This window comes from Pleurodeles waltl, chromosome 3_1 (assembly GCF_031143425.1).
Source record: "Pleurodeles waltl isolate 20211129_DDA chromosome 3_1, aPleWal1.hap1.20221129, whole genome shotgun sequence".
Taxonomy (NCBI): Eukaryota; Metazoa; Chordata; class Amphibia; order Caudata; family Salamandridae; genus Pleurodeles; species Pleurodeles waltl.
In genome coordinates, this window is record NC_090440.1 from 1,969,846,324 (window position 1) to 1,969,867,103 (window position 20,780).

The 20,780-nt window shown below is 46.1% G+C and overlaps 1 protein-coding gene across 1 annotated transcript in view; it reads right to left on the reverse strand.

The window, feature by feature from the left end:
* LOC138285869 (LHFPL tetraspan subfamily member 7 protein-like) overlaps window positions 1–20,780 on the reverse strand; it is a 712,276-nt gene that overhangs the window by 654,472 nt on the left and 37,024 nt on the right. The window lies entirely within an intron of this gene.

A 20,780-nucleotide genomic window follows, 5' to 3' on the forward strand; every position in this document is an offset into this window, starting at 1 on the left:
AAACAACGCACATTCATTTAGTGAAACATTTGAAACCAAACACTACAAAAGTAAGAACTATAAATTACCAAGCATGATTGACTCTCATTCTACTCAACAATGGGGGCAGGCAAAGACATCTTTGTTAACAGTAGCACTTGATTCTGTCACAAGCAGTTCTGGGGACTCTAGCTACCACGTTTGAAAGAGATTCAATAAAAGCGGGACCATGCACAGCATCCGACAGCAGCACACAGCAGACACCTGCAAGGACTGCACTGTCATTAAAAAGGGGATCGGCGATGTTCTCCTGTATGTGGACAGTCAACAAGTGCTACACAAAATTCCCAGCATTATACTGCTAAATGCAACCCAGAACATTGCCTATAAAGTCACCTATCCCAGCTAACAATAAGCCTCCAATAGATTGTTTTATGCAGCATAAGAGAAACCATCCTAAAAGGCCATCACGGAGAAATGTTATCTTGACAAAAACATTGTTAAATGATTAAATCACTGATACACTGTGTGGAAAACTTGGCCACCAATGCCGCTATCAATGAGTAAGGGAAGGAGGCCGTAAATAAATAAATCTGGAAAGCAGTGTTGCAAAGTAAATGATCATTAAGCAAGAACAATGTAGCAAATTGAGCTTGAGGAAAAAATCCATAGCAGTCTTGGTGTGAAAAAAAATCAACTGGTACCAGTAGATCAAATACGCTGTACAGCGTAATTCTTCACATGAGAAGGTAATCTCTGGTCAGTAGAGCTATGTTATGGTATATGTATTTGTATAACGCGCTAGTCACCGTTGACGGCATCCACGTGCTTTGCAGGCGGGTTAGGCAGCTGTCTCCTTGGTGAAGATCGTCAAAGAGCCATGTCTTAAGGAACTCTAAAAGTGATGAGGAGGCTCTGGTGTGGCGAGGGAGATCGTTCTGTGCTTGGGGGGAGATATAGGAAAAGGCGTGGCCTTCGGCTTTGACTTTGTGGAGGAGGGGCATGCGTGCCAGTGGGCGAAGGTGTCTGAGAGGTATGTGGAAGTGAATGCAGCTGTTAAGGTAGGCATGGCCAGTGTTGTGTAGTGCCTTGTATGTGTGTGTGAGCAGATTGAACTACGTGTGTTTGTGGATTGGGAGCCAGTGCTGTTCTCTGACATGTGAGGTGAGGTGAGTGAGACGAGGTAGATTGAGGATGAATCTTGCTGCTGCATTTTGAATGGTTTGGAACCCTTTCAAGAGCTTATTGGTGGTTTCTGCACAGAGTGTGTTGCTGTAGTCAAGTCTACTGATAATCAGGGCCTGTGTAACCATTTCCTGGTGTTCTCTGGTAACCATTTGAAGATTTTACGCAGCATCCTAAGGATGTGGGATCAAGTGGAGCTCACTGCGTTTACTTGGGTTGTCATGGCAAACTTGCTGTCTAAGATGATTCCAAGATTTCTTGCACGGATTGTGAGTGAAGGGCCGAAGTCAGTTGGCGACCAGGTGAAGTCCAAAGCAGAGACTTTTCTTCTGAGGATCACCACTTCAGTTTTGTCTGATGTTTAGTTTTAGGCAGTTGGATTTCATCAAAGTGGTTTCCACGGTCATGCAGGTGGCAAAATTGTTTTTTGTAGTGGGGGGCTTGACTGACAGGGAGAGTATCAGTTGAGCACCATCTGCATAGTAGAGTATGTTGATGTTACGTGATCTGATGAGATCCGCCAGCAGAGTCATATATACATTAAATAATGTTGCATTGAGAGATTACTTTTGGGGGACTCTTCATAACATGTTATTGGCCTCCAACGTGTAGGATGGCAGGTTGACTCTTTGTGTTCTTCCTGTGAGGATGGAGCAGATCCAGTGGAGGACAGGTCCTTGGATGCCTGTTTAGTGTTGGCTTCTGATCAGGATGGTGTGAGAGACCATGTTTAAAGCTGCAGAGAGGTCAAGCAGTATAAAGGCCGCTGTATCTCCATGGTTGAGGATTAGCCTGATGTCTTCAGTTGCTACGATGAGGGCAGTCTCGGTGCTGAGGTTGGGCAGGAAACCTGATTGCGTAGTGTCTAAGACCTGGTGTGCGTGAGGCACTGAGAGAGTTTGTTGTTTATGGCTTTTTCCATGGCCTTGGCCAGCTAGGGAGATCGAGCAGTAGTTTGCTAGTTGTGTGGGGTCTGCCAAGGTTTTTTTTTAGCAATGGGTTGACCATTGGGTGTTTCAAGGCATCCAGGAACGTCTCAGAGGTGATGGAGCTGGTCGGTATGTGGGTGAGGACTTTGCTGATAGGAGTGGTGCCCATTTAGTAGATTTGGTGGTGCAGGGGTCCTTTGGTGCCTCGGAGTGGATGGTCCTCATGATGTTAGCTGTTTCTTCTTCGGTAATAGTTTCCCAGGAAGTCATGGACTTTCCATGGTGGTTTATGGATAGGCTAGGGGTGAGGGTGCATGGGTTACACTGGGGTTCAAAGTTGTTAAAGATGGCTTCAATTTTCTTGCTGATGATTCCAAAAGGTTGTCACATAGTTCTTGGAAGTGAGTGATGCTTTTTGTGGTGACAGTCGGTAAAATGAAGTATATGATGATTACGAAGGTTTTTTTGTCACTTTTGGAGCTGCTTTTTTATGCACTCTGCTGGGGCGTTCGTGTTGGTTTCTTTTATTTGTTGGTGGTAGCGTCTCAAGGCTGCCTTGTATGTCATTTTGTCTTTTTCTAGGTGGTTCCTTCTCCATCTTCTTTCCAATTGTTTACAGTGTTGTTTTGTTGCACAAAGATCCTCAGTGTACCAGTTGGCCTATTTCCATGTTCTCCTGTTTCCATGTTCTCCTCTGTGTGTTGTCTTACGAGGTGCCAGGGAGTCAGTGCATTTTGTGATCTACTCATCCAGATCTTTGATATCGCTGTTTAGAGCTTTGGTAGAAGATGGTTAATTCAGATGCAGGGTGTGTAGCCAGTTGGATTCTCAGATGTTACTCCAGTTGAGTGTGGCCATGCTTGCGGTGGCAGCATTGGTTAGGCAGAGGATATTGATTTGGAATTGGATAGTGATGTGGGTGGTCCAGGTGAGCAGGGTGGTTGTATTGTAATTGTATTGTAATAATATTTATTTAGCGCTTACTACCCCTGACGAGGCATCGAAGTGCTTTTCGGCGAGTAGCACGCTACTCCGGAGCCCAAAACGAAATAGTGGTGGATTAGTATAGGGAAATATGAGTACAGTTTTAGTATTATGAGTTAATTTGAGCCGCGGATATGTGAGTTTGTTAGTTGGATTGACTGGAGTAATGGAGGGGTGGAGGAGGGAAGAATCCAGAAGTGTTAAATGGGAGTTTATGTAATAGGATTTAGGCTTGGGATGAGTAAAGGGGGGGATGGAGGAGGGAAGAGTCTGTAGAAAGGGTTAGGGAGATCATAGTAGCATGTTGAGATAAATGAGGGAGAATTTAGTAGGGTTGTTTGGGAGATGATGGTAGTAAAGTGAGGTTTGGGTGAGTTAGATGTGGAAGAGGAGGGAAGAGTTTAGGCAGGGTTATTTAGGAGATGGAAGTAGTAGAATGGATTTGGGATGAGTCAGAGGGAATGGAGATTGAAAGAGACATGACATTTGGTGATAGGTAGACAAAGTGTGACATATAAGATGTTATCAGAAATGTGCAGCGGAACCACTATCACTTTGAGCCAAACTCGCACTTGATCCATCATCCCCATCCCCGTGCGATTCGGTCGTTGTAAACCAGACATTGATGGGATCTATCCCCTTCTACGTCCGACGATTGGCTTCTCCACCAACACAAGCCAGACAGCTATGAAATTCCCCATCACTAAAATCTAGACTCCCTTTAGAGTCACCAATGCATACTAGATTCCTGAGAGCCAACACAGCCATAAGACAGTCACCGAAGAGATCCGTTACCATACCCAGACAGAGCCCCTTTTTCCAGTCCCCATAAACTGACCCATCCCCAAGCTACATTCCAACAACAAATACAAAGCAGCAAGCTCAATTTTTTTCCCATAATCAAGCCCACAGAAGACGCTTCCAACCAGTAACAGTAAGCATATGCCCCTTCTCCTGTAAGCAGGTCCTAGTGCTTCCATTATTACCAGGTAACAGACCCACAGCTACTCTATCAAAAGTCAAAGGACCTTATAGGCTCTCGCCCCTGGTCAGGCAGCAACTATCGAAGAGCTTTCCAGCACCTTACCGCAGAACCCTTACGGAATAATCAGGCACAAAGCGTAGACCACATGTGGTCCCAATACCCGGTATCACTGCCGTGAAGCAGCAGACCCCCAGACCTCCCATTTGACCAACTAGCACACTCCATTCTTTCTCCGGTGAACTCTGCACACTTGGAGCGCGGGCCATCTCTGAGTCGCACCACCAGTAGAGTGCCCAATCCCCTGTGGTGATTTAAATGCTGTTGGTGGAAGTGAAAACAGGGTCGAAGTTGTGTCTAGTGGGGTTTGTGTGTGTGTGTGGGCCCAGTGAAATAATGTGTCAGTCCTAGGTTCCCTAGGCTCCCAAGAAGTCCGGTGGTGTTGATGCCACTTTTGTCTTCTAGGTGGAAGTTGAAGTCTCCTAGGAGGATGTAAGTGTTTGAATCGATGCTGAGGGGGCCGATGAAGTTAGCAATGTTGTCAATGGAGGTGGCTTGGGGTCCCAGTATCAATAGACGAGGGTTCCGCTCAGGGTGTATGTTGCTGATGCTTTTAGCTTTAAATGTAGGTGCTCAATGTAGGGGGTTGCAGTGTCTGTGGTTTTAGTGTAGCTGAAGGTGTCTTTAAATATTATAGTGATTCCGGCTCCTGGTTTGTGTTGGCAGTCTTGACGTGCAAGCTTGTATCCCACTAGGATAGCCGTGGTGAAGTTGGGTCCTGACTCAGAGATCAGCCATGTTTCTGAAAGGAAGAGGAGATCTGGGGCTTTATTGTCGAGGATATCCCAGAGATCTGTAGCATGTTTGCTGAATGAGCGGTGTTGAGGAGCTTTCATAATACTTTGTCTTGGAGGGCGTGTTTGTGGGTGGGTGCAGGATGTACACTGCTTGTGGGTTGGGTTGCATGGGTGGTGTAGGTGTGACAGAGTATGTGTTACAAGAGAAGCAGCAATGGGTACAAGCAAACTCTCTCTACCTGGTGTGGTGCGGCACGGCAGCGGCAAGTGGATGGGTGCCCCAGCTTCAGAAATCAGAGAAGCTCTGCAGAATGGCTTGAGGACCAGGGTTTGCGGCGCTTGGCACAGTTCAGGTGCACAGGGGACAGATGAGCTTGCATTTGGTACACCTTTGACACACCACCAGCACGTCTGCACTGCAGCTGGCATTAAGTAGGTTCCAGGAGGAGGAGAGGAATGCAGGAGCGAGGCTTATTAGTAGCACAGGAAGAAGCAGCGGCACGGGAAGGAACACATGAGTGGTGGAGAGAGAGAGGGGATGCAGGAAGGGGATTGAGGGGAGGCAGAAAAGTCAAAAGAAGGGTGGAAAAGAGCAAAAAGGCACAAAATGGTGACGAAAAGGCACAAAATGGTGACAAAGGAGCAAAAAGGCAATAGAAGTGTGAGAAAGCAAAAAAAGGCAAAAAGGCAACAGAAGGGTGACAGAGCAGAAAGGTAACAAAAGGAGCAAAAAGGCACGAAAAGGTGAGAGAGAGAAAAAAGCACAAAAAGAGCAAGAATGCACACAAGGGTGAGAAAGGGGAAAGGGCAAGAAGGATGACAAAGAGCAAGAGTAATGCACAGGAAAGCCAAATAAAGGCAAAATGACAACCTAACAGCAGCGAGTGAGAGGCAAAAGTGTGAGAGAAAGGAAGAGCAAAAGGCGGCACATGCATAAGAGAGACCGTGAGCAGGAGAGGAGGTGGGAGCTTCAAGGTGCTAGAGCCAGACCAAGAGTGTCTCTACCAGGTATCTAAATAAAGTCAGGACCTGGGCACCTGCTTAATGGCTGGTCCGCGCTGCGGCTGCCATTAAGTAGGCACAGTCAGGGGGGGAGGGGCGAAGAGGGTGGTGAGTGGGGCTTGTCAGGAGCACAGACAGGAATAGCAGTGCAGAAAGGAACAAGTAAGGAGTGGGGAGAGAGTGGTGCAGAAGGTGAGAGGGAAGAAACGCAGTGAGGGCGGCAAAAAATGGCAACAGAAGGGTGGAAAAAGCAAAAAGACACGAAAGGGTGACAAAAGGGCACAAGATAGTGACAAAGGGACACAAACTCAAAAAGGCAATAGAAGGGTGAAAAATAGCAAGAAAGAGCAAAAAGGCAACAGAAGTGTGAGAGAGAGTGGCGAGGTAACAAAAGAAGCGAAGACACAAGACTGAGAGAGCGCATAAAGGCGCAAAAGTGGAAAGACACCGAACAGTGAGAATACTGTTAAAAGCACAAAAGGAATGAGAAGGCACACCAGGGTGAGAAAGGGCACAATGGTGCCATTGGCCCTGAAGCAGGCAAGTAAATGGGCTCCCATCCAGGGGCTGATCAGTAAAATACAGACGTGATTTGGGACATTGGGCCCCTAATGCCCTGGGGCCCCGGTGCCACAGCATCCACTCAACTGTTGATAGCTATGGCCCTGTGTCTAGTCTCTCCTCCCAGTGCATCTCCACACTTCCCTCTCATGCTCTACCAGAATGCTGCAGGTGACCCACACTTAGTATTCTGGGGGTGGAAGCACAGATAAGGTTTTTACAGTCCTTATCAACTTGGCACTACTAGATTGCAAAATGAGTTATGCTCCTGCTAGGGATTTTATGGCAAGGCCAGAGGCTCATATTATGTGCAATAACTCTTGGTTTGCTTCTCCTCAGCAGAAAACACAAACATTGAGAATCTTTAGCACAGAATTAAATAATTCAGATTACAGAATTTCTAGAATATATTCTTCCTCTTACTTAAATAACTCCTCCAACCACGCATGTGCTATTCAGAAATAAGGTAATCAATTCTCATTATATCTTTTTGGTACTCTCTGATTACTCGTGTGTAAACGAGGTCCTTCACATTGGCAGATTCCTGAAATGCTAGTAACTAAACTTGAACCGATGTTATCACACACTACTCAAGAACAGCAATGAAAGAGTGTCTGTATGCCTGCAGGATTGGCCTGTGTTTTAAGGAAGTAATTTGCAGTGTTGATGTGACCAGAACAATTAAAAAAAATTGAAACATAGTCTTCCAAGCCCAACAGAAGATGTTTGACGTGGTTTTGGCAAACTTTGCTCATCTCCTATGAGTCTGATGTTGAAGACTGTAGGAAGCGCACGGTGCCAGGATCGCAAGTTCTGATACCAGAGAGGGTCAGCTGGTGATCCACCTAGGACAGCTACAGTGGGTGACTACTCTGATGAGTAAAGGTGGTGTCATGAGTCCTTTCGGTCACACATCTGCTATGAGCAGTTAGCTCATAGCAGATACGGGAAGGCACTTCCATTGAGCAGGTTTCAATACACAAATGGTTCCTGTTCAGGGGAATATTTATCTGTAGTGCAGCAGTGCCCTGTCCCTTCACCAGGTGGCAAGATGCATATGTTCAGAACAAGTGAAAGCCTTGAAACAGGAGCACTAGAGTGACATAAAGCTAACGGTATCCATTCTGACCAAGTGCAAAAAAAAATTGTGAATTCATCCCTGCACATGGAGCCTATTTCCCTTGGGCCCACACTAAACCTATGACCAGTGATTTGGTGCACCAGCTATTACTTTGGCTATGGTGAGATCCCGTATTACCACACTGGGGCTGCAACGTGACTCATAAAGGCATGACCCTCATCCTTGTGAAGGTAGGGGATGTGAATATACTCATCCTCAGGGCTCTACTAGGGATTGCCTCCGGGTCCCTCCTGTCCTTGTCCCATTCATTACTAGTGAGATACCCCTATCTCACCAAAAGAAAAAAAAGAACAAGGAATGCAGGGAACCCTATTCGCCCCCAAAGGGAGTACATAAGGCGTACTTACCCAGAATTCCATCTATTCATTTTTCTGTCTGCCGACAGGATGTTCTGCACAAGGAAGGATGGTGGCTCTTGCAGGGCTGGGGCTCCTCCTGGATTGCGTTTTTCGTCACAGCCAGCATCCCACCTGGGCGGGGGTGTCTGCTGGCTGGATTCCCACCTCCCTCCCTGCGTAGCTTGGAGGGAGTGGTGTTGTGCAACGAGTGGCCAGGTGCCCTTGCTGTTGCTGGTGGTGTCAGGGCGTTGAATCGCAGGTGGTCATGTGCTGCTGCTTCCTCGTGGTGAGTATTACTGGTGCCTGTTTGTGGTTAGTGCACCTTGAGCGGAGGCCCCCGCGGGGCAGGATCGTTGCTGCCTTTCCAGCAAGTGACCTTGTCCTCTACTTGTTGTGGTGAGGGGGACACAGGGCCCTGCTGTGCTGTGGATGCACATGGCCTTGGTGCGTTATGGGCCTGGATTGAGGGGTAGGCTACGGGCGTTTTTTGGCAGGTTCTTCTTCTGCCATGCTGTTCTGGCATGGGCTATTCCTGCCTATGCAGTCCGCTTCTGGGGTTAGCTGGTCCAGCTTACCACCTATGTTTGTGGCTTGCTGGTCCTGGTTCTGATTGGCTGCACTGCACACAACCGTGCAGCCTGTGAGACCTGTGGCTCCCCACCATCCATGGGTGTGGCTCTGCCAGGTCGGGTACATTTTCTTCCCGGCTGATGTCTAGCCTACTTTGGGCGGGGCTGCTGTCAGCATGCTGTTCAGAAGGGCCTGCGTTTTCGGGCCTCCTGTACATCCGGAAGTTAGGCAATGTGTGCTTCGGTTCCATGCTGCCTTGTGAGGTCCGGTCATGGTCCTGCTGCTTGCACAAGTCTTAGTGTGCCGTGTTTCCCCCCGGGGGCCTGCCACTCTTCAGGTTAGGGTTGTCTGCTTTTCTGTTTTCTGCTCTGCACTGCCTGGCCGCCCTGCGTCCCAAGGTTTCATGGGTTTCTTTCGTTCCACCCCGTCGGGACCTCCCAACTCGGGGGCCTGCCATTCGCAGGGGCCTTTGCCATGCCCAGCAGTGCGAATGCCATGCACCCCGGCAGCTTGCGCCTAGTGGTCCAACCATAGCGGAATAGGTTGTGTGGCGTCGGAGATCAGTCACCTGTGCGCCACACTGTCACCCTTCTCCCCCTGGCACATTTCTGCAGCAGCCCAAATGATGTTTCGTGGGGGGGTCATATAGAGGTACCATTTCGTCTCTTGGCTGCGGGGTCAGTGCCTAGCAATGGAGATTCAGGCTTCTGGTCCGGGTTTGGGTGTGTGTTTTGCTCATCTTCCTGCTACTCCCGGCTAATCTCTGGCCAGGCATGGTGTGTTGGGGCCCTGGGTTTGTTTCTTTTTTTCTATTGAGCGGGCTTCTGGGTCTCGATTTTAGCTCCCTCGGACAGTGTGTAGGTCAGTCTCCTTTGTTTCTTTTCGGACTGGTCCTCATACCATTCTGTTGTTTGTTTCTTCCGGTCTTGTCCTCTTTTTGCCACATCATTGAGCTATACATCAGTGGCACATTCTGGTGCCTCTGGTGGTGCAGGCTACCCCTGTTCAGGGGTTCGAATCCAACCAATGCCCTTTATACTTTCCTTCCTGGGGGTGGAGGTTCCCTTGCTTGGACCTATGTCTGAACCCACTGTGGTGGCTCCAGTCACACCACCATCGAGCTGAGCCTGGGCTCACCAATAAGCGTGTTCTCCTCTCCGTACTTCGCCTTAAAATTTGCATTGAACCTGTGCCTTTGGCAGTCAGTCAGTTGGTCCATCAGTACACCTGAGGTGTGTCTTCTGAGGACCATGGCTTTCTCTTTTTTTGGGCCTTGATTACAGTGTTTTCCCCCTTTTCTGACACCCGGCTTGCCTACCGGCTTCCAGGGGTGTGTTGGGATCTTTGTTTTGGCCATGGGCTCTCCTGTGTCTGAGCGTCTGCCCAGGACTTGGTTTCACCCTTGTGGGTGTGTTGCTTTAGTGCCGGGGTCCTCCCCAATTTCAGGTAGGGTCCCTGTGGGCGATTCCTGTTTTGTCAGGGGATGTGCGCCCGTGTTGGCTCTCTTCTGCTTGTTCGGCGAGGGGTAGGGAAGCTTTCTACTCTCCCACCTGGAGTTCTGACTCGTGGGGTGTGCGTGGCCTTTTGATGGTTTTGGAGGCCTTGTGGCTGGTATTTCTTGCTCCCTATTCTCCTCCAGAGACCGGTTTAGTGCCTCTCTCTCTCTTCTTTTGTGGGCCTCTTCGGCTGTCTTTTGGGCTGGCCACCTGATGTTAATTCTTTTTCTTTTCCATAGGGGCTATTTTTTGAGGGAGGGTCCAGTTACCCCATTTTTCACCTGTGGGGTTTCTCTGTGGTGTTCCTTCCTGTTCAGTGTCTGTCTCTCTTCTGCGACAGTCGTGGGCTCCCACCTGTCTTGGGGCTCGCCCTGGGTGCTCCGTGTCTGCGCTAGGTCTTCCAGGGGGCCTATTTTGGCCTCTCTGTTTGCTTGGGCTTTCCTGCTGGTTTTTTGGGTGATGTTTCCACGTTTCTGGTTCTGGTGTTTTGCCTGCCCCTTCTTGGGGTCTTGGTGGTTTGTCTTTACAAGTTCCCTCCTGTGTGGTTGTGTTGGTGGTGTGCCTGGCATGTCTCGCAGCTGGCCTCTCTTCACTGTAGTTCCCCCTTATCTTTAGTCGTTGGGGTCCTCTGCAGTTGGGATGGTTCAGTCTGGAGCCTGGTTTGGTGTTTCTCCCCTGTCCCCCTGTTTGCTTAGCTGGTTCACTTGGGGGGTTTGTGTCCTATTAGGGGTCTTTCTTGCTTGCCCAGCTTTTCCTTTCTTTTGCCTCTCTTCTTTTGTCTCAGCTACATCTGACTGGGGTTTTCTCGGTTCCTTGGAGTGTCCCTGTTGTGGATTGGAGTTCTCCATTGCAGTTCCTTCCAGTTTGGGGTCCTCTTGGATTGTTTTGTGGTCCCGGTGGAATATGTCTCTGACTTTTTGGTGGGTTCTCTCTTGGCTGTTTGGTCACTGTTTGGAATTCTCTTTGTCGCTCATCTTCCCCTGCCCCTGCTGGGGGTTCTGCCAAGCGTTTCCTGGTCGATGTACTCCACAGTGGTTTCTGGGCTGTCTGTGGTTTCCCTTTGAAGTGCTGCTTTTCCTTGTTTCTGAGGTGGCCTTCTTCATGGGGCTGTTTTTTTCCTGAAGGCTGGATTCTTGGCTTGGGTATGCTCACTAGTAATGAATGGGACGAGGACAGGAGGTACCTGGAGGTAATGCTCCATATCTTCCCAGTAATCTTCATTACTTCTTGTCCTGTTGTCCTCATCCTATTCATTACGACCCTCCCTTCTTCACGGACGCCCAATCTTTTTCAGTGGGCTTGGCAGTTCTAGTGGAATTTTAGGTAAGTGCCCCTTATGTACTCCCAGTGGGAGGGGGTAGGAGGGTAGGGTTCCCAGCATTCCTTGTTCTTTTTTTCTGTCAGCAAGATAGGGTTATCTCACTAGTAATGAATGGAACGAGGACAACAGGACCAGGAGTAATGAAGATCACTGGTACGTAATAGAGCATTATCTAGACTACTGGTTCTGTAATATGACATTCAACAAACAATGTGGATACCATTTTTATGCATATTTGGATTTTTGCAGGCACTTAATTGTAATTGTATTTATATAATGCATACTACCCCTGACGAGGGGTTGAAAGATATAAGTAATGCGCACACATACATCGGTAATTACATAATGTGCATGGACATACATTGAAAATTCTGTGCTTTAATATTGGGTGATGAGATGCAACATTTATTTTCAAGAATAACATAATTGCACTAACTTTTGTATGTGAGCTATTGGCCCAGAGTTCAATACATTCAAACTAAAGGGAACCCCATGCGTCCCTTCCCTATTATTTGCATCAGTCCACGTTAAGCGCTCTCTGCAACAAGTAACAGCAGAAGAGCCGCTTCATTCTTCCAAGACGTAACGCAGCATCATGACTTGTCATTGCATTACTGTCAGAAATACTGAGAGGTCTGTGTGCACCGGTCTACCTCCATAAACTGAATAAGTGGAACCTTAGCGGGTGACACCTGTGCCCCTGATCAGTGTGGCTAGGTGTGTGGGTAACACCCCCAGGTAGGCAACGATCCTCTCTCACTATTCCTCTTTCACGTGCACTGTACCCCACCATCAGGCTGGGAATATAATGGAATTCACATACTTGAACTGTGCAATCTTCATTTTTTTTTTCTTTTGGAAATGAGTCATTGTAGACAAATGCGAACTTTTAGCCAGCAGGGGTAACTGCGTGACCTTCACACGTTCAGCCAATACATTCATCCTGCCAGGTTGATCACCCGTCTACAGCTCTCCGCCTCACCTTTCCATCTCTGTGAGGGATTGCTCCAACAACCTCTGATAACCAAACATGCACGATCAATCTCCCTCCTTCAGGAGGCACAATCTCAGCGAGCTACATGCCCCGGGGAGCTAGGACCGGTCCACCCGCCCCACTGACCAGCGTGCCCTTCCTTCCGGATCCCTCTGGCAATCTGGTCTCCTTACAGTGGCTGGAGACAAAGTAGAAACTGGAGACGAGTTCCACCAAATTACTTTTATTACGTTTCGCCGACACTCTGCAGTTTCTAAAATGCTCGGAAGTCGACTGTGGGGCAGGTGAAGGGAGTAGTAACGGGCAACCATAGAATTCCATTTCTTCATACTCCAGCCCTCGGGTGGTGACATTTTTCACCACACACACTCCGCCGAAAACCATTTCAATTATTGGTGGTTTCAAAATATATTCTTTATTAAGCTATGGTACAAAATATGTTTTTCAGCATTCCAATTTAAAAGCCCTTTCCATCGAAACAGCTGCGTTTCAACACGACGTGTTTGGGGACAGCAACCTCCCTCCTTTTTCAGGGTTTCACAGGCGCATCATCTCTATTCCTCATGGCACGATACAACATCACTTTACATATTATACTAAAGTGATGTGCTCTTGCGAAACACGGAGCGGTTTTGATTGAAAGAACATTTAAATTGGAATGCTGAGAAACATATACTTTTACACCATAGACGAATAATGAAAAAACATTGGGGCTTATTTACTAGTCCCTTGCGCCGCCGTAGGGTAACTTTTTTGTGATGTTGCGGTGGCGCAAGCAGAGGCCTACACTGTGCCACAGTTACAAACTGGCGCAATTGGACCACTGCACCAGTTTGTAAAGCCCTGCGCCGCGATATACCTGTGTCAGGTATAATGTATGGAGGGTGGGGGTTCCCACATTAAAAGCCATGCAGAATTGGCGCAGTGAAACTTACTACATTTCACTGTGTCATTCTGCAACTTCACTGCGTCAGAAAATTAACGCCTGCTCAGAGCAGGCGTTAAATAAACTGACACACAGCTTTTTAACATGGAGTCTTCCAAGCATTGCAGGAGTAGCATCATATTTTTACAGTAATCCAGCAATGCGTCAATTTAGAGCCAGAGATGCATCAGAATTTCTGACCCATCTGTCGAAATGTGCACCATTGATCCCTGCATCATAAATGCTGGTGCAGTGAAATTTACTACATTTCACTGTGTCATTCTGCAACTTCACTGCCTCAAAAAATTAACACCTGTTCAGAGCAGGCATTAAACTGACACACAGCTTTTTAAAATGGAGCCTTCCATTCAATGTTGGAGAAGCATAATTTTTTTTAACGCTAGTCCAGAAATGCGTCAGTTTAGTGCCACAGATGCGTCAGAATTTCTGACCTATCTGTGGAAACGTGCACCATAGAGCACTGTATCATAAATACAGTGCTACAATGGCGTTGTTAAGGGGTCCAGGGCTGGGGCAAGAAAACTGTTTCATTGTGCATTAATTCCGATGCACCAACTTCTCGTAAATGAGGCCCATAATTTTTTTAACTGCCAATAAGTGAAATTATTTTAAGGGGACTCTGTGCAGTGAAGTATGAGGAAATTCCATTTATTGTTGAGTCTGCCTCTCATCCAGGAGAGTAGGCAACACACACCACTCTCAGATATACTGCATGAGTAGTTCTCCTTCTGAGAAGAAGGGGGGGCCCTAAGTATACCCAGGAATGTTGAATTCCACCCATCGGTCTCTAAAACAGTGTCTGCTCTGAGGTGAAACAAACGGAAACTGCACTCAACTCTGCTATCTCGTGGCGTAAACAATCTCTTACGTTGTAGCCAGCATGCAGCTTACACCGTCTACATCAGCTGTTCTCTAGCAAACATCCTTCTATGCAGCACTCCACTGCCTTTTTATCTCTGCGCTACACAAATGCCACATTCATGCATACCGCTTCCAAGTTGTGACTTCAACACGGCAATTGATAGCCACCCATCATATGAAAATTGACAGTCATCTTACACTACTCTACCTGGAAAGCTCCATAAACAGCATCCCAGTTTGACATATATCCATATTGCCTTATCCACAACATGCCCACTTCGATCTGTCTCATACAACTTGACCATGACCCAAAAGGAATTGTAGGCATTATGGATGCATCAAGTGAGAGCATCTTCATAGTGACAATTTTACAAAATGGCTTCTCGCGCAGCCCACTAAAAGCTGGAGGTGGGTGGGCCAACAGATCAACAGGGAAAGCGAAGCACTGCTGAGCCAAGGGTCGGCTCTGGAAGCCCATGCATGAGCTGAGCCTTAAAAACATTTGGCATGTAAATCATGCAACAAAGATCAAGTCAGAATGTGATAAGGTGTCTTCAAAATTAAAAAAGAGTCTTTCTATAACACATGGAAGAGTTTTACCATAATACGTTAGATTATTTGACAGATATTTATTGAATGTGAGAGTTTTTAAACATAAACCCAGAAACATTCCTGACCCTGCACTGACGGCAATAGTATTAGTGAACTAGGAGACAAGTCAACTGTTGTGTGTGCCCTATAAGTGGCCTACATTCTTGTTAGGGATGTTGTAATATTATAGGTTGTTCACTCAAACACCAAAGAGTTTTTTGTACATCCCACATCCTGAATTCTCCTATTTGAAGGTGTTATCTTATATGATAATGAACAAAGAAGAGGCTCGGTGAAATAAAATATATACCTAGAATCACACTATTTGGTCAAGCCAGGAGTGACCCCAGATTTTCCAGTTTCACACTCTGGATTTGAGCCACTAGATACATATTCTTCTGACAGCAAAGCTTAATGAGGTTTTTCCCTTAATTCTTGGAGAATGAAATTAGTGCCTGGGCATCAGTCAGAATCCACATTTTATTTTTGTCAGTTTTACAGAGCACAACCTTGCCAGGTGACAAAAGAGAGCTTGACAACAGACATGTTATAAAAAAAATTCAGCATAGAGAAATTTGGTGGGTTCCACAGGATGTTGAATTTAGGCCAATATTCAAACCTGGCCCTCGTGTTATATGGTCGGCAGCTGTAGCCATTAGGCCACATGGTCTCTGTAAAAGCTCACCTCATTTTGCGCTTGCAGATCCAAGAAGAACAGAGCATCACATTTTAGCCTGACTCACGCTATCAGTGGCTTGGGCACCGCTACCAAAAACCCTTTTCTAATAAAAATACCCTACTCCTAAAAGTCGGGTGTGTTACCAGCAAAGAATGCCTTTAAAAAAATAATAAAAACAAAACTGGCACCAGCCTGCCAAAAAAAAGTGTGTGATTTAGCTGCCTATGTCCTATATTAAATTGTCTCTTGTCAGAAACAGTGTCACATAGGCACTGTAGGGTGGCCATCCTGGTAGCCAGGACACCGAAGATGTCATGCGATAATAGATTTACTCATAATATTTTACTCCCAGCTATTGCCTCTAACCTGACCATGGTCCATAATGTCCATATAGTTTATATTTATACATACAGAGGTGAAACAGTTTCATGTTTATTATTCGGGCATCCATCCCTCTGTGCTGATCTAAAGGCTATTCAATTCGACTGTACTGTATTAGAAACAAAAAACACAGTAATTGTGTCTTTCTTCCAGCACAGATGGTCAGGAGAATAGGGCAAACAGAGCAGACTGGTCGGTTTGCAATGAGCCATGTTATCTGATCTATGAATGTCTTTATTTTGTGTGTAATCTTCAGTACTACCGGAAATAAAACAAATACTTCCAGTTGTCACCTGACAAACATGTTAATCCCAGGACAAAAGAGTCCTTCGGGGCTACTCCTGTGCAAGGAAATATGTGTTTAATTGCAATGAATGATGTCAGTAACATGAAAAAGTGTACTGAAGCAGTGAATATTATCAGGTAACCAGTGATTCATTTGTAAAAGGATGAGTGATGGTACCCAAATCTCTAGGGGAGTAGCTTTGGGTGTGGGGGAGGGGGCTACACCTCCATAATAAATTACTTTTCTGATAAATGGTAGGGTACAGCTGCTTTTAGTCGGGCATGCTGAGATGTCTTCCAGATTTTTCCAGGTAACACTCTTCCCCTCTCAGTTTTTAAAGTAGTCGAAAATACTGGTAATTTTACATAACAAGTTTTCCCTCTCTTAGTACCCCTACCAATCCACATTCTTCTCGCTTTCCACTGCCTCTTAGCCCCCAACCCACCAAGCAATTTTACTGACCAAGCTAATCCCCTGCCTGCAAATCTCTGCTTAGGTTGTGCTGGTAAAAATCGGCGCGCCAAATACAAGGGAAGGTTGCATAGTGTTGAATTCACCTCATGCCTCTTTAATCCACAGCCAGGCCCTTCTGCCCCTTTGTCTCATTGTTATAGGTCCCTGCTTTCCCGTCTTTCGCATCCTCTTCCTTTTCCGTTTGTAGGTTTTTCCTTTCCTGCTAGCGGTCAATATATGAAAAATAAGTCCAAGTTCCCAAAAATGAGCGTCGGTGCGCACCCCAGACCGCTCCTCCCGCCCGCAGCCATTGGTTCAGATTAAGCTCTTGGAATGTTTTGTTACTATTGGCATAAGAGTTGTCAGAGCGCGGTTCGGTGAACCTGACGATACTTCGGGGGTTGGTGGGGGGAACGGGGGGAGTTGAATAATAAGTGTGGCGCTGAGTTCTCTATAGCTGCTTTATTGCTACTTGCGTAGCGCCAACTACATCGCCTCGAAGCGCTTTCTTAATATGGATGCTATTTCGGATGGATCCGAAAGAACCATAATCTATGGCGAATGCTGCAGTGATGTTTGGTTTTGTGGCAGATAACGCAAGATATGCCTGTTACACGCAGGTGCTCGGATAAGGGGATATAGTGTGATTATTTAAAGGGTGTAAGGGTCAAACATGACTGTAGGTCCGGGGTAGGGGATTAAATCTAGGATCTAGGTACCGATGTTACTCCAGAGGATGTGTTTACTGGTGAGCGCGAGCTCGACACTCGGTTGATGCTACACACGTCACCTGCAGAGCTCTCTGCTCACAGAGGAAGGAGCAGCGCGCGGCTGGAATTGGTAAATAGAGCGTGAGGCTGGTAAAGGAGGGCTCTCTCTGGGCTGAATGCCTCGCTTTCAAAAGACGCCATGCGGGGAAAAGGCAACCCTGGACGGACAATACTGTACGTCACGTGATGTCCAGCCGGTCGCTGAGCTCATGGTTTGCATGTCTTGCATGATAACTATGGCCTGACTGGAACTGAAGCCCTACCCAAGGCCAGGCGTCCCTGCAACAACATATCAACACCTGACAGGGCATGCCACTGACCAGTACCAGCAGTAGGAGTCCTGCAGCACAATTAAGAAAAAGCGAAACGCAAAACAAGTTCAATGCTGCAGCAAGCTACAACAAGCACTGGCAAACCCAATAGGCCATCTCTATGGGTTCTGTTGGCTTTGCCAATGGTTTTAGTCATAGATGCGTGTTGGATCAATAAGCAAAATGAGAAAGTAGTGTAAACATGGTGGGGGAAGGAATCACTGAGGTGGGAAAGCAACAGTACGGCCAGTAAAATAACATGGCAGCGCAGGTGAGGGAAAGCAACAAGGAAGGCACGGCGCAGTAAGCAAATGATGAGTGAGGGACATGGAGCAGGGAAGCACACAAGAGAGATCACAACTTGGATCTGAGGGGAGAAGCATATGGGTATAAAAAGAGCAGCATGAGTGAAACAGTGGGGAAGTACACGAGGCACTCATAAAGTGCTTAAAAAAAAGTAGCACTTGAAAAGTGAGGAGTGGAGGGGTGCAAGTAATGCATCCATGCTCCAGGGGAGGGAAAACTGCATGAAAGAAAGTAGAGCCCACACAAGCTAACAAATAAGAAGCACGCAAATGAGAGTGACAATGAAGCCAACCAAAGGTAAGACATTGGTGGTCTGTAATCCCAGTGAAAGCTGACAATACATCCCAGTGAAAGCAGACAATACATCTCGCAACAGACAGTGCATGCGCTGTCTAGTAGATGAGAAGTAACAAGCATTGGCAAAGCCAACAGGTCTGGCATTGGCTGGTCTGTTTTGTCATGGTATTTGTAATACTTTTTTGTTGTGGGAACTACTATGAATTTTACAATATAAAACAATATTGGCTAAAAGCATTTTTTGGTCTCAAAATCACAGTCCCTGGCATTTGAGGGAACTCGTTTGTGTGTGGCTGTTTTCATTGTGAAAGGTAATGACTCACAGTGAAGTTAGCCAGTGACTGAAGGTGGTTGACCCACTGCACCATGCTGTTTGTTGCAGAAAGTGGAAGTGGAATGTGAATGCCACAACAACAGAACAAAGAACAGAGGTCTGGCTGAAAGGCCATATAAGAATGTTATATGTATATTTGTGGTAGAAGCAAAGGTTCTTGGCTAACACCAGATCTAAAACAACAAAGTGGAAAAACATCCACTTTAAAGTCCATTAGAACTTCCCCAAAAGCTTTATGCTCAAAATAAAACACTATTGCAATTTTTCACAAACTGCAAATTGTACCGCCCCTCAAAATCTAAATAAGCAATGGACAGAGTGCACTGTCTAGTGAAGTCCAGATTCATGCCTCGGTCACGGCCTGATGTTTGCATGCTGCTGGTATCACCTGTCCCGTCCCTGTACACTATGCTGTCTCAGGCAAAACAAGGCATGCTTGCGATATGAGACACTCCTGCTGCAATATAATGTTACTTGTTTGAGCATAGAGTTACGTCCACACTATATACCCAATGCTGATAAAAACAATTAACATCTTTGAGAGCTATTTACCTTTGGTCGATGGTCTATTTAAAGTGCTACTGTCTGTTGAAGTATTCTGATGCCAGAACAGGAAACTCATGCCATAATAGGCGTATTCTTTGATGAAAGTTTGAATATTGCTTCTTCAGCATTGATTCAGAAAAAAATCCTTCATAACTGCATCCAGGGGATATTGTTTTCTGAATGAAAAGGCAAACCATTTATCATCTTGTTACATGACTAAGGTCGTTCATTGGTACTGATAAACTGATCATTTCTAGACCTCAGTTTTAGTAATCCCTTCCTTGTGGCCGGATGTTGCACTAGTAGCATTACAAGTAAGGCTCCCAGGTTACCATTTTGACTGATTTTTAAAGATAAATACAGACAGTCTCTATTTTTAAATATGAATAAGACAAGAAATTAGATTTCTTTCTAGTGATTCTAAATGCTATTATTAATGACTGCTAGGCCAGTAGCTATGCAGAATGATAGGGAAAGCAGTTAAAAAGAGAGAAATGCCCTAATGAGGCTTAAACAGCAGATGTGTTCGAAGTTGATACTAAAATATGCATGTCTTCATATGAATATATTGATATAGCGTCCGTATGGTTATTCATATCACTGAAGCCTGGCAAGCGTTCAGCTATCAGTATACATTTATTGGCTACATAAATGTGGAAATATACTAGTTTCATCATAGATTTTCCACAAAACTCAAATTAAACATGGATAAAATAAATGTCAAAAAATTAAATACCATAAAACTGGGAGCCCGAGCTACAAGCAGCTGAAAAGTAAATGTAGCCAGGAGCGGCATCTTCACCAGTTTACTGTCAGGGGCCAGGCCACAGCACTGGAGCAGTTCTGTTCAGACAAGATGAAGAGCTTGGACATGTGTTGTTTTTTTAATGTTCTGAAGCGACTTTCTCACCATATGAGCACTATAAAAATAAATAATAACCTAGAATTTACCGAAAATGGAAAAGTGAAAAAAATAACATTTAAAAGTTGTTTTCCTCACTCTAAATTCTTTTCACATTTTAAGGGGGGAATATCTTTAAAAATACTCAAAATGGCAGCCTTTTATAGTAAAAGGGGCGATATGCTTGGTTGGCACATTAAAAGGCCGTTATTAATGAGTAAAATAAATGTTCTGCATTTCATATTAGAACGCATTGGTGCCTGCGGTTTGATAAATGGGCAAAGGCTGCCAATTTCAGCCACACATGTGTCTCCAATTTCAGCCACACATGTGTCCCCGATCCCACCGGCTCTGTATATGCTAATTTCTATTGTGCACCTAGTCTTCCGCAGAACAGGCGCCTGTCAAAGCCTCAAACTTCAGGCAGGTCCAAGGAGGATAAACAATGTGAAAGGTCCTGGCCTACCCTTGGGCTTTCAACATAAATTATTGGTTGGGCCCTTGTCGCGCAAACCTTCATAACTTTGCACCTCATCACTCAGCCCTTACCAGACCACCGCCTCCCAGCATCTCCCTGAACCTCGCAAACCTCGCAACCTCCATCTCTGTCCACACATTCACACAGCATTGCTTCTCCGCCTTCTATTAATCGTTAAACAATAAGTGACCGCTATCCACATACAGAACTCGCTAATCACAGACTGGGGTGCAAAGGTAAGTCCTAAAAGCCCATCCCTTCCATTGGGGTTATTCACAAGACTCAGACCTACAGACCACACCTGCTTTTTTTAGGCAAAAAGCCATCTATAGAGCGTTCACAACCCTTGTCGTACACTCCC